This window comes from Toxorhynchites rutilus, chromosome 2 (genome assembly GCF_029784135.1).
Source record: "Toxorhynchites rutilus septentrionalis strain SRP chromosome 2, ASM2978413v1, whole genome shotgun sequence".
NCBI classification, from domain to species: domain Eukaryota; kingdom Metazoa; phylum Arthropoda; class Insecta; order Diptera; family Culicidae; genus Toxorhynchites; species Toxorhynchites rutilus.
Window position 1 is genome coordinate 221,881,317 of NC_073745.1, and position 24,005 is coordinate 221,905,321.

Sequence of the window (24,005 nt, forward strand, 5' to 3'; positions counted from 1 at the left end):
TATGATAGAATAAAGACAGACCCCTCCCCTCTTCTCCCCTTAGAGAGGGGGAGGAGTGCTATTTACCATAGAAACGTTTCGTGCCCCCTAAAATCTTCACATGTCAAATTTGGCTCCATTTGCTTGATTAGTTTTCGAGGTATGCAGAAATTTGTTTTTCATTTGTATGACAGCCCACCCCAAAACAGGGGGAGGAGTTTCGAACCACCATAGAAACATTTATTGCATCCTGAAACCTTCACATGCCAAATTTGGTTTCTTTTACTTGATTAGTTCTCGACTCATGCAGAAATTTGTGTTTCATTTGTATGGCAGCCCCCCTCCCCCTAAGTGATGGGGGAGAAGTTTCCAACCATCATAGAATCATTTATTGCACCCTAAAAACTGCACATGCAAAATTTCGTTTCATTTGCTTGATTAATTCTCGAGTAAGGTAGAAATTTGTGTTTCATTTGTATGGCAGCGCCCCCCACCCCCTTAAAGATGAAGGTGAAGTGTCTAACCACCGTAAAGACATTTATTGCGCCCTAAAACCTCCATATACTTAATTTGGTTTCATTTACTTGATTAGTTCTCGAGTAATACAAAAATTTGTATTCCATTTGCATGGCAGCCCACCCTAAGAGAGGGGGAGGAGTATCTAACCACCGTAAAAACATTAATTGCATCCTAAAACCTCCACATGCCAAATTTGGTTTCGTTTGCTTGATTAATTCTCGAGTAATGCAGAGATTTGTGTTTCATTTGTATGGCAGCCCCCCTTAGAGAGAGGGGTGGAGTGCCTTTACACCATAGAAACATTTATTGCAAAGTCTCAGCTCAATCGGACATGATTTAGGGGTGCCTCAAAGCGCTCAATGTTTTTATTTTTTGATCATCGAAAATCAAAAAAAAACAAATCAAAAAAATTTGGAAAATCGAAATTTATTTTTTCGATGCCAAATTAATTAAAAATGCATGAAACGGCGAGATCTGGTGTCATCTTGAAAAAAAAATTTTTGGCCGAAAATCGACCTTTTGGGACTTAGCCTGAGTGATCAAAAAATCAAAACTTTGAGTGCTTTGAGGCACCCCTAAATCATGTCCGATTGAGCTTAATTTTTGCAAAGGTCATTTCATGGGCCAATAAACATAATGTACACGGTCGGTTCTTTAAATTCGATCATTATTTTTTCCCATACCTTCATTGCCACTCTAAAAAAAAAAGGTCGATTTTCGGCCAAAAGTTTTTTTTCAAGATGACACCATATCTCGACGTTTTATGCATTTTTAAGTCATTTGGCATTGAAAAAAAATTTCGATTTTCCAAATTTCCTTTACTCCCCCTATGGAAGATTTTCGAGAATCAAATAATCAAAACTTTGTGCGCTTTGAGGCACCCCTAAATCATGTCCGATTGAGCTGAAATTTTGCCCAGGTATTTTTTTTGGGCAAATAAACAAAATGTTCATGGTCGGTTTTTGAAATTTGACTTGACCATTTTCGCTGCCACCCTAATGTACATGTACACGATTAAAACCCGGCTCTGTTACAGCTAAAATGCTAATGAGCCTAAATGAATAAACAAATGGGAAACAAAATTTAAAAAAAAACAAAATCAGTGGCGCAAGATCAACTCAAAGTCCTCAGTAGACTTCTTCGTCTTTAAGGTTGATAGCACAAGCTATATGAGGAAACACTTGCGCACAGCAAGTTCGAAAGGCCCTTGTAATTCGAACTAATCATTTGCTTACTTCCTCAAGTTCTGCTGCGATGAGAAGACACATTAGACGATGTGTACGGTTAGCAGGCTTCGTATTGAAAGTAAATCTTCGAACCAGCATAGCGTAAAGCGAATATGGGATCTAGTAGAATCGTAAGTCCAGTAAATCAGGTCCAGGTAACAGGTCTTTCTTCAAAATCTTTTGTAACGAGGTCTCGTCCAATGGATGTACTACAGCAGTCCAAAAGCTAGAGCGATTTACTAGCCGGTTAGGTCCGTATAATCAATTCTGTGTCAATTCCCTAAGAAATTATATCCGCGGGATTTTCTGGGTCTGTGACATAAGCCCATATTGAACCTCCCGTTGCATGCTAACTCCAACGAACAACCAATGAATAACAATTGTCGGTTCCGATCAAAAGAACCCCTTCGTTACGAGAGTGGTTGCAGTTGGCAGTTTTTGGGACAAATGTGCGAGGAGAAGTGCTGCAAAAAACCAGCTTAGATAAGCAGACTAGTTTGAGTTTCCCAGAAGAGTTACTTTTGACTTTGCGATGAGGTGGTTAACGTAGACTAATCCATCTTCAACTATGGTACGAAGGTACCTTCTTCGGCCTTCTTCGTACGTTGATTCCATTCAACACTGCAACACTCTCTCAGCTCAATGGAAGCGCATCCTCGCGCTATCTGCGGAGAGAGAGAGAGAGTGCCGACAATGTTCAGCTCGTTATGTTACTGCTGCTGCTATAGAAGTAGACCGATGCGAGGCACAGCTCGATAGATTCTTGGATTAGCTTCGATGCTCGCCTCGGTGATCGCTGCCATGGGGGAAATATCACCAAACCACTTTTTCGATGCCAAGCAAACGCGTTCTCGTTTTTCTAGCAGATAGAGCGTATCCGAAATGCTTTGCTCGTGATATTGACTGCTTTCACTAATAGAAGGCCGGTGTATGCTACCGTTGCTTCTGTTTGACGCCGCTTCGATTTTCGCCTTGGTATTCGCTGCTGCTGCTTTCCAGATGTTGTCCGATCCACGTTCGTTGTCAGAATGTTCGCTGCGGGTTCAGGTTCAGGTTTAGTATTATAGAGACCTTTTCAGTTCATTCGTCTCTAGCCTTGAAAAAGGCCCTTGGAAAACTTTACTTTTCCTGCATTACGCCTCCACCTCCACCCTCATTACCTTGAGAAAGGCATTCGATCCCTAGCTGTCCAGCTCGCCCAGCAACGATGTTGTCCAGTCGGTGTTCTCACGAAGAATGATGTGTTCGCTGCGGGGAATGGCTCATGCTATTATAGCTTGCTCATCTTTTCATCCGATTGGTCTGTAATTTCCATAGCGTGTTTCTCATGTTTCTTTTTTATTATTTATTATTATTATATCTTTCTATCCAGTGCACAACAGATATGACCTTAGATGCTTCTGGATGCATGGCTTCTAGTAACGGTCGTTATTCGGAACGTTCACAGGAGTGTAATGTAGGGCTTCGTCAGAGAACCTTGAATAGGCAACGATCGAGCAAAGCAAGTAGGAATTGCCAGTACATCTTCAGAATTCGACACAACCGCGTACTGAGGAATCTGGAAACGTAGAGTGATCAGATCGTCTTGTAGCTTAGCGTGGATGGTTTCATTAGAATTTCTGAGTCTCGAGAGAACTATTGACCTTCTCGGTAGCTGAGTTTCAAAACGTCCCGAATAATTCCGAATAGGTGCAAAAAAGCGTTGCTTCTCCCGATAAGATGCTGCTCGATGGTCACGACTCTTGTTCATAGAACCAACTGTATCAAACTCGACGGAAACCGCTAATCTAAGTACAGTTTTCTGCAGTACTGCTAGAACCAGACCAGTCCGTGTTGAACTCTGTTGAACCTTCATCCCTACAAACTTATCGATAGGTCGTGGTAAATGGAACGTTGAAAATGGGAAAAACAAGGCTATCTGCTATGTAATACGCTTGAGTACTCAAGGCTTTCAACGTGCATGAATTCCGCGCGTTCTACCCGGTAATACTGTGCTGTGGCGGAACACCTGTAGTGTTGAGAGTGGACTGAGGTTGGTAGCATGTTGTTCCGGTATGTGGTTCCGGATTAGGAGGACATCCGACGAACGTAGTGTGACATTTTGGTGCAATGAAAGAGATAGCGAATAAGAGAGAGAAGAAGAGAGACAGAGAGAGATAGAGATAAAGGGAGAGACAGAGAGAGAGATGGAGAGGAAGATAAAGAAAAGGAGATAGGAAGAAAAAGAGAAAGAGAGATAGGAAGATAGAGAGCAGGAGAGATAGAGAGAGAGAATTAGAGAGGAAAATAAAGAGAGATAGAAAGAGAGAAAGAAAGAGAGATAGGGAGAGAGAGAGAAAGAGAAATAGAAATAGAGAGAAAGATAAATAGAGAGAAAGAGAGAGAAGAGAGGGAAAGTCAGAGGAAGAGAGTTCCAAAGTTTTCGTCAGTATGAGCTCCGCAGTTGACCAATATTTCTCGATTGGGGTTTGTGACGGTATATTGGCCGGATTCATCACCTTAGGATTCACTGTTAAATCATTTTCTCTGTATCACTGTTTGGTGGATTAGAATTTGAAAAGTGGCAGCTTGCCAAGTTCAGCAGGAATTAGAGGAGATAGGCGTGCGCTCACGAGCCGCTCATTTGAGCCTTTACAAATGAACCAGGGTTCAAAAAAGAGCCCCTCAAATGAGCCGGGTCGTTACAATGTACGAGCGGCGCTGAGCCGCTCACTGAAATGAACCGAACAACTTCAAATTGCTTTTCAGACAAGGAAGTCTGACTTTTTCTTCATTATGAAGTTATCCTGACAAACAATGTCTACAGTCTACTTTTATATATTCTTAGCTCGATTCAGTGAAACTCAGAAGAAAATTACTCCAAAATGCTTTAATTTTGCCGTTTTTGATTTGTCCGGTTTTTTCGTGTTCAAACTTCAAATAAGAACTTGATAATTTACGTAACAAGCTAGTTTACACTAGTCTTTTGGTCTTTTCGACCGATCTTTTCTGCAACTCTAGAAACTCAAAAAAAATCAGTGGGTTTATTTCATACAATTTTTTATAGTTTGAAGAGAACAAGAAGCTTTCAAGATTCAACAGAAATGAGACACAAAATTCTATTTGTCGTTTCCAACATCTGAAAAAAGCATCGTTTCACCATAATTCATCAAACAACCATGTTAAAAATTCATACTCTTTCGTCGAATTAAAGACAACAAAAAATCCAAAACTCGAATTGATTGTGTCCCTTTCTGATTCTTCCATTTCAGCACTGCATCATCACCCCTAAGACTCCGCTGTCCAGTGTAGAAATCATCGCGAGCTGCAGCACCGTGATAACGAACGCAAGGCAGCAAAAAATTCCAAAAGAGCCTTTAAGTTATGACTTCGCTGCCGGTCCAAAAAGCGCAACGAGAAAAAGTTGCAAAACCGGAGTTGCTGAAAAATTTCTTGAGCGAGAGAAAATAATAAACAACAACAAAAAAACCTGAAGAAAAAAAGAGCGAGAAAAAAGCACCTCGAAGCCTGGAAGAACTTCTCCAAACTCAAGCAGACCAACGAGCAGCGCAAAAATCGCAAACCTCGTCGCGATTGCATATATGAATATGTGAAAAGCCCGATTTCGACTGAAGACCACGGCAAAAATCCAGTTTTCTGCGCGCTTCTCGAGCCCCGTCCCAGGCCGACCTTACCGCCCCCTGTCACCATCCACTGCACATTTTGACTCACGAAGATCAATTTCGCCACGTCTCGGCGCGAAGGGCGAGGCGAGAAGAATCGACGCGGCTCCTCGAGTCGAATCGAGTAAGTGTATGCGCGCAGGCAGGCAGGGTATGTCGCTCGGAAGGTACCTCGTTTGTTGGCCAGGGCACATTCTTTCGCTGATTTATGCATGCTCAAAATAAGGCGCATTTTAGCAACAAGAGACTTCCATACCACGGGGAGGAAGAAAAAAGTATGTGTATCGGGAAGGAAGACGGAGAGAGAGGGCGTAAAAAAAGCGCCTGGACCGGTTGATTCCGACGATTGCGGCTGTGTTGGTTGTGTTGAACGTTGATCAACTGGTTCTAGATCGACAGTGTGGTCCCTTTTGGTCGCTTCTCTCACCGGTCAATAGTTCTGTCTCGATCACCCGGGCAGGAATCTTGGACTGAGTCCCGATCGAGGATCGAGCAAGTGTGTGAAGAATTCTTCAAGGTGACTTCTAAGCGCAAAGAACTTCAAGTGAATCATCATCTTAGTTTCAAGGTATTATTTTGTCTGTAAAAAGTCTAAAATATCTAAGCAAAGTGTTTAAAAGAGAAACGTTTAGTGTACTTCGAGAAGTTGCAAAAACACTCGAATCGGAAGAAATAAGAAAGCGCGAAGAAAGTGTACAAGCTTTGTTGGAGAGACAATAAAAAAATAAATATAATCTCAAACAGCGAGCGTTAGTTTTGTTACCCCTTTTGCTTACCATTTCGTGTGTTTTATCTTTTGGCCAGCTTTGCCCCAACATTAGCATACCACAACATATATGGCTGGCAATTAATTTGCCTACCGCGGCGGCCGAGAATAGCTCCGAAAAGTGTGTGTTTTCATAGTGTGTATACAATTTTGAACGGTTTTATACTTTTATCTTTCATTCATCCCGCTGTCATTTGGGCCATTCTATTAGTGGTCGGTCATGCTGAATGGAGTAGACGATTCGAGCTTGGAACGCGTATAAGGTAAGTGCTTCTGAATGATGTTTTTTTTCCTTTTCTTCAAGGTGAAATGGTTTTAAGATATGAGTGGAAAGTGAATGAGAGGGAAGCAATATGTAAATGTAGGAATGAACGTTTCTTTCATTGTTACAAATTTCAATGCTATGCAACCTACATTTCGCCTACGGAACCGAAGGACAACACCCAATAGTAATATGCTGTTGAAATTCTTTAGTAAAAGAGATTTAGGAGTACAATCTTTTCGTTGTACCTTACTAGAACTTTAGCGGAGACTTTGAGCTTCAAATTTTGATTAGCATGATAAAATCCATTGCAAAAATAAAATCAATTTTCTAAGATGGAACTGTTGACGCTATGATGATACAACGATTCCATGATAAATGTGTCTACAAAAAATAATGGTCTGAATTTCATCAAACCTCGTTTCGACACTGAGAAAAAAAGTAAGAAACAAATCTATATGGATTTGTTTTCGGACTGGTTTTGAATGTGACTCTAATCGAATTTCTGAATACTTTCGTTCTACACAATAAATATCTTTGAGAACTGGAACCGACACTGATATTGTACAAGTAATCTTGATGCGGGCTCAGAATGGAAGGCACAGCAAAAAACAGTGCGGGGTTCAAGGTGTTGAGTAAACTTCCTTCGAGAAATACTGAGCTCATTCAAAATGATAACTTTCAGGCAAACAGGCAGGCAGGTTTTCGTGGTTTTTAGAGGTATGGAGACCAAAGCTGATTATGTAATTTTTGGGGAGTTGACACTTAATAACATATCAACAATTCAGAAAGACATATTCTCATTCAGCAATTCCATGCAAAAAAGATCTAAAAAAGATTCCAAATAGAATAGTATGATGAATTGTGTAGAATTTAACGTTTTTGTTTTGTACATTTAAGTTTTTCAATAGCTTTTTTCATTCTCAATATTTGATTTGAGTGAGTTCTCGAATTCGAATTCTTTATTTGAAATTGCACAACCCAAGACTTCGTTTCAGCCAGACAAGAAGATGTTAAGTTAGAGTTTTGAAAAAAATAAGGTAACTAATTTTGGATGTGTCCTTGTATTTAAATTACTCTTATACAGTGGTGGAAAAATATATAGCGTCGTCGTTTTTTTTCAATATTTTCGAATTAAAAGAGTTAAAATAATTAACTACACTGCGTTTTATTCATAAATCGATGATAGTTTTGGAATAACTAAATAATATGGGAAAACATGATGAAAATCATTCTCCTTTATGCCGCGCGGCGAATGAGGTGAGATGGCTCAACTCACTGCATTCCTGTAGGCGAACAGAAAATATGATTTAATACAGAAAATATGATAGAATAAAGACAGACCCCTCCCCTCTTCTCCCTGTAGAGAGGGGGGAGGAGTGTATTTTCACCATAGAAACGTTTAGTGCTTCCTAAAATCTTCACATGCCAAATTTGGCTCCATTTACTTCATTAGTTTTCGAGTTATGCAGAAATTTGTTTTTCATTTGTATGAAAAACCCCACCCCAAGAGAGGGGGGAGGAGTATCTAACCACCATAGAAAAATTTATTGCATCCTAAAACCTCCACATGCTTAATTTGGTTTCGTTTGCTTGATTAGTTCTCGAGTTATGTAGAAATTTGTGTTTCATTTATGGGAGTAAAAACATTTATTGCACCCTAAAACCTTCACATGCTAAATTTGGTTTCGTTTGCTTGATTAGTTCTCGAGTAATGCAGAAATTTGTGTTCCATTTGTATGGAGAAGGGGCAGAAGTACATAACCACCATCGAATCATTTATTGCACCCTAAAACCTCCATATGCTTAATTTGGTTTTATTTGCTTGAGTATTTCTCGAGAAATGTAGAAATTTGTGTTTCATTTGTATGGCAGCCCCCCTTAGAGAGGGAGGAGGAGTCTCAAACTTTCAAGAAAACCTTCCCCGGCCCCAAAAACCACTACATACCAATTTTCATGTCGATCGGTGTAGTAATTTTCGAGTCCATAGGAATCAGACAGACAGACAGAAAGACAGATAGACATTTTTTATGTTGTAACAACAATCCTAGATGTGTTTGGTTGTTTTGTATATTGTATCATAGCTTGAGCTCAATCGGTTCCGTACTTTTCGAGTTTTTACGCGCACACAAACGAACAGAATTTTTTATGTATATAGAGATAGATGAGGGAAATCGATAAATTTTAAATCACTTCGAAACACATTTTCAGTTCATGATTTTGCCAAACACGTGGAAAAAAATGTTTCCTTCACTTAGAACACATGTTCATTACTGAATAGTCGATTTTCATTAGGAGCTCAATTTCAGAAACGCACTCTGGTCATATATAAAATCATCTTTCTTCCAATTTTCCAATTTTTTATGCCGTAACAACACTCTATGAAGTGGATTGTATATTGTGTACAACTTTGAGCTCAACCGGTCCTTGAGCTCGTACCGTTCCTAGAGGAACTTCGCCGTCTTAACGTAAAATTACTTGCGTCATTTTTATTTGTAATATATTGAGATTTCTATGCCGAATAACACGCCTTGAATGTATTCTGTAGTGGCAAGCACTAGAATACACGTGACCACAGTTGTAGTCAGAAGAATTTTCTTTGACGAAAAGTTCCCCCGACCAGAACGAGAATCGAACCCGAACCCTCGGCATGCTAGGGTGCTAGCCAATCGGCCACGGGGGCACAACTAAATAATATCCTAGGTAAATCATAATTCAAAAAAATGTTTATTCATTTGTCTGAGAACAACTTGTTTTCTCTTGCGAATTAAACCAAGGCACTTTGAAGTATGCTATGCATACATGATGTCGTTTAGTTCAAAAAAACGATAATGCATATCATAAAACTGATGTTTGCTGTACCCAATTACGACTTAACCTTCCTATACTCGCGTAGTGGTCTGACAGACCGAGCATCAATGAGGTGGCTGAATAAAATGACTATTTTCTGGAGTTTTTTCACTCAATTATATATTTATTTCTGTGAATAAACATCAATAATGCCTCAAAATACACAATAGCAATATCACAGAGACGCGCATAGTCCAGAGTACACAAATTATAATTTTTCGCGCAAGTATAGGAGTGTTAATCTGTTGTAATAAAGAAAATCTGATTTTTCGCATTTTATACGATTTTATATATAAACGATGCCATGCTTCGATCGACATTATATACGATTGTGATTCGATCCCTCTTTATATATGACGTACAATATGCCAAGTTATACGATTTAATGTTTGCTGGGTTGTATCAAACAATGAAATCGTAACTTCAGATCAAATGTTTTGATGGATTCACGAAATTTTAATGTTATTAGCATTGTAATAGGGGGGTCTCCGTAGCCATATTGGTTGCGCGTTCGGTTAGTAAGCGATCGATCTTGAGTTCAAAACTCAGAGCCCTCATTGACCATCTTTGTGTTGTTACAGAATAACTACGTCCACGCAACAATCATCAGCGATGGAGATCGATCCACGGTCGAAAAAAGATCGATTCATCCATACACCTGCTCTGCTCTGCAAGACACATCGGGCTGCTGTTCTATAAATAACTCAACAATGATCAATTAACTGTCTCCGCTGTCCGCTGTCTAACTGGATAATGGAAGAACAGAAGGAAAACTCTTACTCCTAAATGGCTACTGTGTAAATGTGTACCATATGCAATGGTATAGAAGGGAATACTCTAAAAAGCCCAGAGGCGTCTCTTCCGCCTGTTCAAACTGTTCATAGGACAGGTAGACCATCTCAGAATAAAATGTATATTATTTCACATTTGTAACATGGATGAGGAATAATCGAAGGTTTTTTTTGGGATTTCCATGTTATCCCGAATATCGCTACAAAATAAGCAGTAGTGACTACCGGGTTCAAACCACTCATCTGAACCCGCCGTCATCCAAACACAGGGCAAACACAGCCAACTACATATGAATGATTACTACTACTAATGCGCCGCCTTGCGTATAAATGACGTTTTCGATTCAATATTTCTGCTGAACAAAACCGATGCAAACGATGGAAAATACACACCACCATCCTTCAGTGTTTGTTCGTAGTTGTCATCGTTTCCCTTTCTGTTTCTCTTTCTATTCCTGACGTCATTGAAATGTGAAAGAGGGCACGAGACCCCGAGAGTACACAGCACCAGTGTATTAGAACATCAACAAATATTCACGAGTAACGAATATGATTTTATTTCAGTGTAAATGACTTTTTTCATCTTGAAACTCACTGCTTTCATTATATTGATGACAATAACAAACGAGTTCATTTTGTTCATATCGCTGATGCATGAACAAATTTGCTATAGTGAATGAATACGGTATTGAGTGGGGTTCATAACTTCGCTGTTATTGATACTTTGAATATCAAAAGCAACAAATTGATATTCATCACATTCGAAACGATATTCGTTCTGGCATTGATATTGAGTCAAAATTCAAAAATAAAAAAATAGTCAGACTGGACCATTTAGAGAACAAAAACGCCAAAGTTCGATGAAACGAACTTTGCAAGAAATCGCGAAGGATTTTTGCTTGGTGAGAAGGTAACAACGGCATAAATAAAAACCAACCGCACACAGCTGCCCCTTGTTAAAAGTAAACAACAGCTGATATTCATTTGGCTAAAACGAAATTCAATTCTGGCATCTTGAATAATCAAAATGAAAATTTCATTTGAAAAGTTCATTTGCTCATATTCACTGGTTGTCTGGATGAAACTTTTACTACATCCAGAGGTCCTCACGCATTCATGATTGAGTTCAACACAAAAAAATAATTGACGAGATGACGAAACGGTTTAAGGAACTAGATGAATATAAATTCGTCGCTTTGCTGAATCACGAAAAATTTGCCGACTTCGATGTCGCATTACCTACTGGGAATTTGAAAATGCTTATTTCATACCACTCGAAATTCGATGGAGCGAAGCTATGTAATAAGCTGACGGTTCTTTTTAAATTATAGTCATTATTCCGATTAACGTTGGACAAAACCTGCATCAAACCTTCTTCGAAACGGCTGGCCAGAATGATACGTACATTGCCTAATACAACGGTATCCGTTGAAAGAACTTTTTTTTTTTGTTCGACGGATCAAGAATTATTTGCGGTCGAGATCTGACCAGAAACAGCTATTCGGAATTATGATGATGACTGTGGAAGAAAATTACCTTTATGACATAAGGCAGATGTCATTATTTTATGAGGAAATCATTGATAAGTTTGCGCTCATAGTTGACCGTAGTATTCTTTTGTTCTACAGGCAAACCTGTTTCTGTGCGGGTGATAGGGACCGCACAAAAAATCATTTTCGCTAAACAATTTTAAAAAAAACTTTTCGTATATGTGGTGGATAGGGACCGCATAAAAAAAGTTTCCTTGAGAAAATAACCCAAGTCTTAATAATTCCATTCGTTATCAACAATCGATTTCTTTTTTTCACTTTCATAAGCGGCCTACTCACTTGCGCAGATCATAAAATCAACTCTTTGCTCCTGTCAATAAGCTCCTACTGACACCTTAAAACAAACAAAACAAAACATGAGAATGGGATTTAACTGACAAAATCCCTATGTAGAGCCGATGACTTAATTTTCTTTCTAATACCGCACAAAAAAAGTCGCACCAAAACAATCGCACAAAAAAAACGCATAAAAAACCGCACAAAAACTGGTTTTACTGTATAGTTAAAGGTTGAGAAATAAAAATGTTAAAATCTGCCAACGTAATACTGTTGTTTTAATGTTGCAAATGAAATTGAATAAGTAGCTCAGTTGATTACGCGTCGCCTCTGAAAAGGCCGAAAAATGACAACTGTGCAATGTGTTAACTATAGATATGATAAGCATGTGAGATGTACACGATTAAAATTCGGCTCTGTTACAGCTAAAATGCTAATGAGCCTAAAATAAACAAAAGGGATAAAAAAAACATTGTAATTGGGACCAATGTTTATATGAACAAATCGTAGATGATTGCCCCACAACATTACATTTCACTTCTTTACATTTTCTAATTACTCTGTCAGAACATATGGTGGTAATTAAAACTGCTAAAATAAATGAAAACATTTTAGATCTTCTCTCTTTATCGAGCAGATTTCTCACACTAGCTAGGAAATGTGTAGGGCTCGTAAATGGATGCGTGTAAAGTGTGTAAAGTGCTTACATCCAACGCACTTTACATACAACGAATAATTGTTGTGCATAGCACATACATGGTTTTCCCGAATTACGGTCGCCAGGGCCCGAAATGGCAGGGTGCGCGACTTTCCTCCATTTGAAAACCGTTTACCGTAAATTGAAAAAAACCGATCAGAAAGAAAAATTAAATGGCTTTTAATTTCTTCGCTCATAGCAATCAATCTGTTGCCCAGCCAGAGCGGGGGAGGATTTCCGAAAATCTCACATAGGGGAACCGATTGTTAGCCCTGTGAATGGTTCCGGATGTTCGAAGGGCACACGCGCATCGCTCTCGTCATTGAGCTCTCGGAAAGGGGAATGGAACTACTAGAGGCCAATTTTCTTCGGTTCCTCTCATCGATGGCATCGGTTATGGGGAAGATTTCAAAAGGAGGGAAATTGTGGCGAAAGAAATGCATTAGTCATCCACACATTTCTCCTTGTGGAAAATTTCCCTAGCCCAGCTCATCAACATCAGCACTCTGTAATTAGATATGCGGTTGGCTATGTGTGTGAGTGCGTATGTGAGAACACTTACTATGACATGTTTCTTGTGGAAACACATTTCAACGCAATGAATTTATTTCCCACTACTTCCTATGGAAATGACATTTTTTCCTTCTTTTAATTTGCTCAGAAGGAAGCTACTCATCACTTTCGGTTTGTTGTTCCTTCATATGTGCTGTCTTTCTTGATTGCGCAACAATAATGCTACCGGGTTTTCTCCCTAAGCGGATAGCGATTATTAAGTATTAAAATTTGAATAATAATAATTCTCCGCGATCGGCGGATCGCTGAGTAATAGAGTCTAAATAGAGTCGCATGTGTCGTGTCTCGTCGCCCCGAACAATTATAGTTACGAGAGAGCCGTAATATTGCCGTAACAGGTTGCAGAGGAAGAACATCATTTACATTTCGCGCCCATTTGCGAGAACGGCGTCAATTGCGTTCGGGTAAAATACGTTTGTCAGGCGTTGAATAAAACATTAGTTTTTTTTCAGAATACACCCATATTGGTACGGATTGTGCCGGGGAGAGGCGCACGTGTGAATGCTCCGCAGATTCCGGGTTTGGCACACGACGTTTGAAGGTTCAAACCTTGAGCGCCAGCTTCTAATGTAGATGTGCCAAATTGAACAATTAACTTTGTGACAACGCGTGGATGGTGGTGGTTGGGAGCCTTTGAATATATGTTTGAGGATTTCGACAATATGAGCAAACATTCAAAGTAAACAAATCATTGCGGGGCAAATGTTTATTAAGTTGATTGATTGATGTCTTTCAAAATCAGGCTTAACCATTCCACAAAAAGTTAAGCGCTTCAAAGCATACAGTTATGTGGCCTAGAGGCAACATTGCGTTTCTACTGATATTCAATTATTTGCTAAAACTGATGAAAGGGTTTGATCACATGTTTGAAAAATCAGATGGGAACTAAATTAAAATCATATTTTCCTCAACCAATATTCAATAGGTGTATTGGTAATTTGAAGAAGGTTTCGCTATTGATTAATCCATTTATTATCAACATGCTTAAACAAGAGTGCACTAATGATAGATATTCTTAAAACTAATCAATTGATTGTTCAAAATACAGGGAAACTTCGATATAACGTACCCTCGTTATAACGTACCCTCGATATAACGTCACTCGTTATAACGTACATTTTACCTCGATATAACGTACACATTATCAAAGTCCAAAAAATTATTTTTTTTAGGATCTTTTTCTGAAAGAACAATAAATAATCTGAATTTTGATACTAAAGCTTGTATTGTAACTTTAACCAGCCCCGAAATACAACTGTTTTGTGATTCCGGATTCTAAATGAATCGAAGCTTCAATCAACAGAAAGATGGAAACATCATGAGAAAAGTTGGCGTCTTCTTATTGATTTTATTCATCAACCTTACTCAAACAGTAACGCCATAAAGTACTATAAGCTCCGTTTCAGAGTTCTTTATTATGCTTCGATATAACGTACAATTCGATACAACGTACAATTTTGAAAGTAAAATGTACGTTATATCGAAGTTACCCTGTATCTAGAAGCGTTTGAAACTATTTTTCAAAAATGAACGAGTCAGATTAAAATCGAAGGAAATGAGTAATCGAAAACACAACACACACTTAATATGTGCTCATTATATAGATCGATACAAATATCACCTCAGCAATGTCTTTACATATACCTCATAGGTCTAGTACAATAGAATCACACCAATCTTCATGATCAGAAAGATGTGATGGATTGTTAAAATGCAAAGCGAATCGCATGAATTCACGCTGAATCGTTTTTTTTTTTTTATCTGTATTATAGTGACTTTCAACTCATTTGGCTGGTTCGTCACTTTTACTTCCATTTTTGGAAGAATGTCGGGAGTGAGAATTGAACTCGTGACCTTTAGCGTGAGAGGCATGGATGTTACCACTACGCCAGATCGCCTCCACGCACGCTGAATCGTCTCCATTCGCTAGATACTAGTCTGATAGTAAGACGACTATACAGCAACGTTGTTTTTGGATGTTTGCAGCTGAATATCAATCCAGCTCTGTCGTTTTGCCTTCCAAACACAAGGCATCTACAAAAATAACATAAATAAAAAAAAAAAACTTTTTAAGTTAAACGGTTTCTTTGTGATTAAACATAATAATAATACAGATAATGTACTAAAATCTAGAAAGTTAGCAGTTGTCATACCCCTTCCTTCATTAATCAAGGACATTGATGAGACTTTGATAGATATATATATATATATATATATATATATATATATATATATATATATATATATATATATATATATATATATATATATATATATATATATATATATATATATATATATATATATATATATATATATATATATATATATATATATATATATATATATATATATATATATATATATATATATATATATATTACGCCGTTTTTTGGTGGCAGCCATTTCGGATTTGCATTTTTTTATGAATAAATGTGATCTACAAATCATGCCATTTTCTGAGAAAATATGTAATCCGTCATTTTGGATTTGCGTTTGTCACAAATAACTATATTCCACTAGTCAAGCATTTTCATTTGATCCCCATATCCCCAATTGATTTTGAAAAAATATATACAGTCAACTCTCCCTGACTCGATGTTCTGTAACTCGATATTTTCCCTAACTCGATGGGTTTCATCGCACCTTTAATTCATTTTACAAGCATTCTTCTCTCCATTACTCGATACCTCCCTAACTCGATGGTCCCTTCTATATCGAGTTAGGGAGAGTTGACTGTATATAGCGCATTTTTGTGTTGGCGACCATTTTGGATTTGCGTTTTTCATAAATAAATGTGTTCAACTAATCAAGCCCTTTTATTTGATACCAATATTGATGGAGCTCGGAAGAAATATGTGATCGGCCATTTTGCAGTGGCTGCCATCTTGGATTTACATTTTTCAATAAAAATAAGGGCGCATTTCACCTGCCAATCAAACACAAACCAGGTTTGACTGAATGAGTCGGTTTCGACTCATTATCCCGTTACGTAATTTGCTTATCCCCTTATCCCGTTACGTAATTTGTGCACGACGCCTAAGCATTAAAACCATTTACCGTCTCACAAAATATGCTGAACAATGATCTAAAATGAATGAGGCTCATAAAAAGTATAGATTTTTTCAAAAATTCTACGCGGCTCATACTGACGTTTCGAAGTTTATAGGGATAGATACAGGATTCCCTTCTCTTGAATGGCGTTAACGTTCCCTGTGGAACTCTTGCCGTCTCAACGTATGCATTAATTAACGTCATTTATTAATACTTTGTTGAGATTTCTTAAGCCAAATAACACGCCTTGGATGTATTCCAAGTGGCAAGCTCTAGAATACGCGTGACCACAGTGCAACTCGAAGGAATTTTTTTTGACGAAAAATCCTCCGGCCAGAACGGGAATCGTACCCGAACACCCGGAATGATATATGAGATGATAGCCACTCGGCCACGGGTGCACATTAGGGTTGCCACATTTAATTATGTAAAATTTTGTGAAAATTGAAAAATAAAGCTTTATTCTCATTTTTAATATATTTTTCCTATTTTTGTGTTGTTAAAATCGTATCAATAAAAAAATAGATCATAAAAAGGTATTCTTATAATCCTCAGAGTTGTATGATGTTTATACATGGTTTTGTTGAACTTTGCCTTCAAATTTTTCAGCAACTTCATCCTTGAAACTTCTCCTTCAGTCGGAACTTTGTTTTGTTGGCATTGAAAAGTGAAAAAAATGTCTTAAAAACGACCTTAGCAATGGATACAAAAATTTCTCATCACGCCTATTGACATCCAACAGCTGGGACCAACTTGTATCTGAGTCACTCAATTTTTGCCCCATGAGATTCGTTTTGAGTAGCCTGAATTTGTTGTACAAGCCTTGAATATTACCTGCTTCAATGAATTGAGGAAATTGGCGCATGAAATCGTTAAGCTTTGGTAGCTTGACAAAATTTTGAGGGTTTATCAAGGCCGTAGATATGATAACTGAAATCGAATCGCTTAGAAATTTCTTTCACGATTTTAATATATAAGTCACCACAAATCGATTTGAAGGTCAGCTTCCTCGCTGAATTCAATCCTTTTCCAGCTTCTTCTGCATCGATACCAACGTAAACATCCTCAGGCTTCTTCAGAAAGTCTTCCAAATTTTTCACATCGAGCTCATCATCAGCGAATCGTTGCACGTAGCTCTCCAAACATAAGTTACCCAACATGATCAACAACATTTTTATCTCATTATAAAGTTATTGACGTTATTGATAAGCGGTAGAACAAAGTTCAGGAACAGCATAATCAGTTTAGTCATATGATCGTTTAAATGAGTCAATATAGATTGACGAATAGAGTATGGTTACATAATGAAAGGGTTAAAAACATTCAACTGGTCCGTGGACACAACAAGAACAAGATTTTCATACGAATTTTATTTTGTTTTTGTTTACATGAAAAGTGGAGACGCGAATGCTAGATTGTGACTGCAAATCAGCAGACTGCGTCGGGCGAATGTTTTAGTACAAAACGCAAGCAAAAACAGCTGATGAGAAACAACGCACAACGCGGCATTCTGTTTCCATCTTAAGTCCCAGGAGGTAGATTTTCGGCCAAAAAAATTTGTTTTTCAAAATAACACTCGTTTAATGCATTTTTAAGTCATTTGCCATCGGAGAAAAATATTCTCGATTTTCCTAATTTCATGTAGACCCCAAGTCATTCTCGTGACAGCATGTATGGAGTACACACATAAGATCAAACTGCAATGCATCTGCAGAAAAAATAGTACCAATAAAGTGATATCTGGAGCATGCAAAGCAATGATACTGATCTTCCCAAGCCGCGTTTGTGGTCGAAAAGCACAATCTCAGCTTTTCACTCCGATATGCGCAAGGAAACGGAGGAGACCATCACCGGAGGGGCCGGATCAAGCACCAAACAATTAAAACCAATCCAATGACTTTCCGCCGTTTTTTTCTTTCATTCGGCATCAACGAATAGATCTCCTTTGCCAGCCAGGTTCAACTTCGCTCGAGCGCTGCCCGACGAATCCGCTCTGCAAGTTTCACCGGGTTCCACCTACAACACAACACAGCACAACTCGACAGCTTCGTTCACACATCTCGTGAGATACTCATTACCCGCGTGAACCACCAATTGTCATGATCTCGTCGAGCTCAAGATTTGATTTGATCGCGAGACAAAGTTGAATGCATGGGAGTTTCTGTTTTCTTTCGCTCTAGATTTTCCGAAAACACGTCCCGTTCCCGCCCGCTAGTCGGTGTGTTGTGGCGTTCAATGACGGTGGAGTGGAGACCGGAGGGGTGTATTTCAAATGTGCCGAAACTAAATCATCTAATGTAATTGCTAGATCCGACACCGCTTTGTGTGTGGCTCGCATGAACCCCATTTTTCCCATGGGTGTATTACCTCAGCGGAATTGCTCCCAACGGTCGGTCGCATAGTGCACTCGAATAATTTATGCGGACGGGGTATCACATAGACTTTGCTTTTTACGTGCAAAAGGTTTTAATATTGTATGCAAATGTTATCAGTGGCTTTTTGTGCATAAATTGCATACTGGCGTACGATATGTGCATTTGATGTTGAGCTTGATTGAATAAACAATTCGCAGTATTGCTTCGTTGTTCTCCGAGACATGTGGATAGCAAATTCTCGTGACCCAAATTAACACCGATTTTTTCTTCGATACATAATTATTCATTAATATTTTTAATAAAAAAAACTCATATGAATTATGCTAAATAATTATTTTTGAATAACTCAGTGCGAAATTAAATGTAGAATTTCAATCAGATGAAACCTCATAAATAATTATGGTTTCGGATTGATCTTTAATTTTTAATTCCAAAATATTTTCATTGGAAAAGTGTACACAAGAAATCAACTATATCTCGGGATGGATAAAATAAAGTTAAAAATTATGTGCTCAAATCGAAGATTTTTTTATTGCATTTTCAGAAAAATACCAACGAATTTTTTCTATTAGGTTTTGACAATCTTCGATTACGTTGTATCAGTTTTTGCCGTTCGGTTGGCCGGCTCTTTCATTCAACCATCTGTGGAATATCTCTCGGGCATCTCTGGAGCACCGTCTTGTCACCCTACTTTTCTGTTCAGCTCCCGTTTAACCATTGTGCAGTACAGTCTTCCGAAAACATTTACACATGTCCACGCGATGTGAAAATTTCATGTTTTTGTTTGAACTCGAACATGATTTTCGCTAGTGTTGAATGTCTATCCCAATCACGAAGAATGATACACAAACATAAACATGTGAAAACAAACACGATGTTTATAATTCAAGAACATCATGTACAAACATAACGGGTGTTAAATAAAAAATGAGAATTTTTTCAATCACACATAAAAAAAATATTTTTTTTCATCGATTTCAGTATTTTTTATTTTTTATGTATTTTCTTCAAAAAAATTTCAGTGAATGTTTGAGTAAGGGCCGTGGTCTGCTGTTCGACGCATCTTTGTCGCGATGCTCTCACAAGAACGTTGTACGGCATTTACGTCCATTTTCCGGATACAATTCCGGATTCTTGTAGTCAGTTGCTTCGTGTCCTTGGCCCTCCAATTGTTTTTATACACTAGGGCACTGAGTGAGCCAAAGAAATCCTCTATTGGGCGGCACTGGGGCAAGTTTGTTGGGTTACGATCATTCGGCACGAACGGTATCTTTTTCTCCTCAAGATACGCCAGCGTCTTCTTGGCGTAATGGGAAGACGCCTTGTCCGGCCAGAAGACGTACTTCCCATCCGCGTGATGCTCGTTCAGGAACGGCAGCAGGATTTTATCGAGGCACTTTTCTCGATAGATTTGTTGGTTGATTGCCAGACCACTCGGCTTAAACTAAGCCTTTGAAATGCCCCGGTCGGAAATGGCGATGTACAACATAACCTTTTTTCCAAACTTGTGCTTGAACTTGTATTTCACTTCAGGCGGTGTGGATGACTTGTCGCTGGAGTAGTGATTATCATTTCCTGGAATATGCGTTTTGGACAGCGGAAAATAGCTTTCGTCGTCCAGAACGAAAGACGTCCCGCGGTATTTTTTGGTCATCCACCGACACTGTGATTTAACCGTCTCAATCTGCTCCTCCATGTACTCCGGCGACCTCGTCTTCTCCCTGCAGACGATTCCTTCCATCTTGAGGGTCCGATGGATCAATACGTGGGAGCAGCCATATTTCCGACCGGCGTCACGCAGGCTGGTTGCGTCCTTGTTGTCAAACAGCTTCTTTAACGATGTCTTCCTCTTCTTCGTCATTATCGTCACCGGACGACCACTTCCGACCTTTCGCTCTACGTTCAGGGAACCCAGGATACGATATACCGTACTGACAGGTACATTTTCTTCCTTAAAATGTGCCACCGTGAACTTTTTTCCTTGCTGAAAATGCGTTTCGTAGAACCGTACAATGCGTTCGCTCGTCTTCTCCCTGCAGACGATTCCTTCCATCTTGAGGGTCCGATGGATCAATACGTGGGAGCAGCCATATTTCCGACCGGCGTCACGCAGGCTGGTTGCGTCCTTATTGTCAAACAGCTTCTTTAACGATGTCTTCCTCTTCTTCGTCATTATCGTCACCGGACGACCACTTCCGACCTTTCGCTCTACGTTCAGGGAACCCAGGATACGATATACCGTACTGACAGGTATATTTTCTTCCTTAAAATGTGCCACCGTGAACTTTTTTCCCTGCTGAAAATGCGTTTCGTAGAACCGTACAATGCGTTCGCGGAGCACGTGCTGTTTCGACGCCATCTTTGCTTTGACTAAATTCAAACTAGCAAAACCAAACACGTCTACTGTTTCTAGGGAGCCCAAAGGGCAATTTTCTTGGAAAAAAAAAATTTTACACTCTTTATTTGAGTTACTGAAAGGTATTGAAAAAATTCTCATTTTTTATTTAGCACCCGTTATCATCCGATGTCGCAGTATTCATTGCTTTCGTTTCGTTTCTTTTCATGCACGGAAAGAAATTATTTTTCCCAAAACATTCCTTCGTAGAATACTTTTTCACAGAAACGAACTTAAAATTTTGTTCGCATTACAAAAATTGCATGAACTAAGAGGCTAGAGTTCATGCACATTTTGCAAGCTTGAATAAACAATCCTTGGTTTCGTGCAAAGAAAACATTCTCTGAATAGAAAGAAGCTTTCTATGAGAATTTTTTTGTGTGCATGTTGCCAATTGAAGTTTAGGGAACCGACTGCCCAGCGGGCGATGTCGTACAAATACTGGGCAAATAAATAAATAAATACCCAAAAATTAGTTTTAGATGCAACCTTCAGCGGCACAGCAGAACCAGCAGAGAAATTTCAGCGGCTAAACACACCATTAATTTCTCGATGTTATCACAAACTGAATGAAGGAAAAAACTACTTACACTACACTACATAAAGGGTGTGTCACATCAAATTGCATCACGGAATAAAACGCTGTAGAAATTCGCCCAGTAGACCGATCCTTTTGAAAATTTTAGACAGTAAAATAAAAATTATTAAACAACTTTTGGCATTTTCTTTTTATTCATACTTCGAGCCCAAGCCCGTATGCTCGCACCTTCCTCTTTACCCCGTCCATAAGGTTCTGTACAACGTCAGATAGTAGTTTTTTTTGAACAGAAATCCATTTTCTCTTGAAGTCCGCCTCCGATTGGACAACTTTTGGGTTCTTCCGGAAGGCCTGCTTCATAATCGCCCAATATTTCTCTATTGGGCGAAGCTCCGGCGCGTTGGGCAGGTTCATTTCCTTTGGCACGAAGGTAACCCCGTTGGCTTCGTACCATTCCAACACGTCCTTTGAATAGTGGCACGAAGCGAGATCCGGCCAGAAGATGGTCGGGCCCTCGTGCTGCTTCAATAGTGGTAGTAAGCGCTTCTGTAGGCACTCCTTAAGGTAAACCTGTCCGTTTACCGTGCCGGTCATCACGAAGGGGGCGCTCCGCTTTCCGCAAGAGCAGATCGCTTGCCACACCATGTACTTTTTGGCAAACTTGGATAGTTTCTGCTTGCGAATCTCCTCCGGAACGCTGAATTTGTCCTCTGCGGAGAAGAACAACAGGCCCGGCAGCTGACGAAAGTCCGCTTTGGTTTCGTCGTCCATTACCAGGCAATGCGGCTTCGTCAGCATTTCGGTGTACAGCTTCCGGGCTCGCGACTTCCCCACCATGTTTTACCTTTCGTCGCGGTTAGGAGCCTTCTGAACCTTGTATGTACGCAGGCCCTCCCACTGCTTGGTCCGCTGGACGAATGAACTTGACAAATTCAGCATATTGGCGACATCCCGGACCGAACTTCTCGGATCACGTCTAAACTGCTTAACTACGCGCTTGTGATCTTTTTCACTGACGAAGCATCCATTTTCGCCGTTCTCACCTTCCGGTCGATGGTTAGGTTCTCGAAGTATCGTTTTAGTACTCTGCTGATCGTGGATTGGACGATTCCCAGCATCTTACCGATGTCCCGATGTGACAACTCCGGATTCTCGAAATGAGTGCGCAGGATTAATTCATGACGCTCTTTTTCGTTCGACGACATTTTTCCAAATTTACGAAAAATTGACAGTGTAGCATGGCCAACGTGATCAATACACTCTTATCTGATTATAAGCGAAAGCTGAAGATATAATTCCTAAAAATTAAATTTCTACAGCGTTTTTTCCGTGATGCAATTTGATGTGACACACCCTTTATGTTATGTGTGTATGCGATTGCATCATCTTTTCTTCTCCTCTTCTTTGCTCGTTTTATAGTTCGGGTCGCGTTCGTCGCGAACAAACAGTTTTAGCCATTTGTAAATATTCAAAGATCCAGCCAAAATTGTTGCTCCCGTCGTCGAGTGGTTAGCGTCACGCCTAACATGTAACTGCTGAATAATTCTGGTACTTTATAATCGATTAAAATTCTACAAATATTGTAATTACAATTTGTTCTGGGTAACTAAACATCTCCGCCACGCTCTATTCAATTTTAGTACTCGTTCAAATAGCTAATAATAGCGAATGTTACATGAATTCAGTATATAAATTGATGCGTGCACTGAATAATGATATTAATTGTTAACAACTCTAATATCAATCGACGTTTATTTTGTTCAGAACAAATAAAGAGGTTTATATTATTTTCCCAATATTTTAGACGAAGCACCCATTGTCATGATAGGAAAGCATTTTTTCCATGTCTACAAACAAACACACCACGTGTTGAGTGGCGGTGGTGTGGCGTCCGATTCGCTTATTCTACTCTACGCACTGCCGGTGCTTGGGGTGAAAATCCGTACCCGCCGCCGGTGATGGAGTTGGAACCACTCTGACGCTGGAAAACCTGGTCGAAGAATGCAATCGGATCATCAACGTCAAACAGGACACCAAAATCATCGCAAAAGGCAAAACGTGAAAACGACAAGCACGTCAACGCCATCGTTAATAATCCGAAGCCTGCTAGCAAGAAGAAGATCCCGAAAACACCTTGCTGGTTGTGTGGAGACCCACACTATGTCAAGGAGTGCCGCTATCAAAACCCTTATTGCAGCAAGTGCAAGAAGAAGGGTCACAAGGAAGGCTATTGTTCCTTCGCTGAGCAGAAGTCATCCAAGCCGGTCGACAAACCAAGGAAAAAGGACACCGTCAAGTTCAAAGGCATCTCATTGGTCAAGCGAGTCGACCTCTCCAAGAAACGGAAGTTCATCAATTTGAATCTATGGATTCCATATGCGCATCGAGAAGTGTAATTTCTCCCTCCCACAAATCAATTTCCGGGGTCACATCATCGACAAGAATGGTCTTAATCCTGATCCTGAGAATCCGCTTGTCATTTCCCAGGTGCC

At 39.4% G+C, this 24,005-nt stretch overlaps 1 protein-coding gene across 1 annotated transcript in view; it reads left to right on the plus strand.

Moving 5' to 3' along the window:
* LOC129764438 (uncharacterized protein DDB_G0283697) overlaps nt 1–24,005 on the plus strand; it is a 342,339-nt gene that overhangs the window by 15,551 nt on the left and 302,783 nt on the right. The window contains exon 2 of the mRNA XM_055763512.1: nt 4,976–6,415. The gene's annotated coding sequence lies outside the window, so the exon portion shown is untranslated. The remainder of the gene's footprint in view (nt 1–4,975; nt 6,416–24,005) is intronic.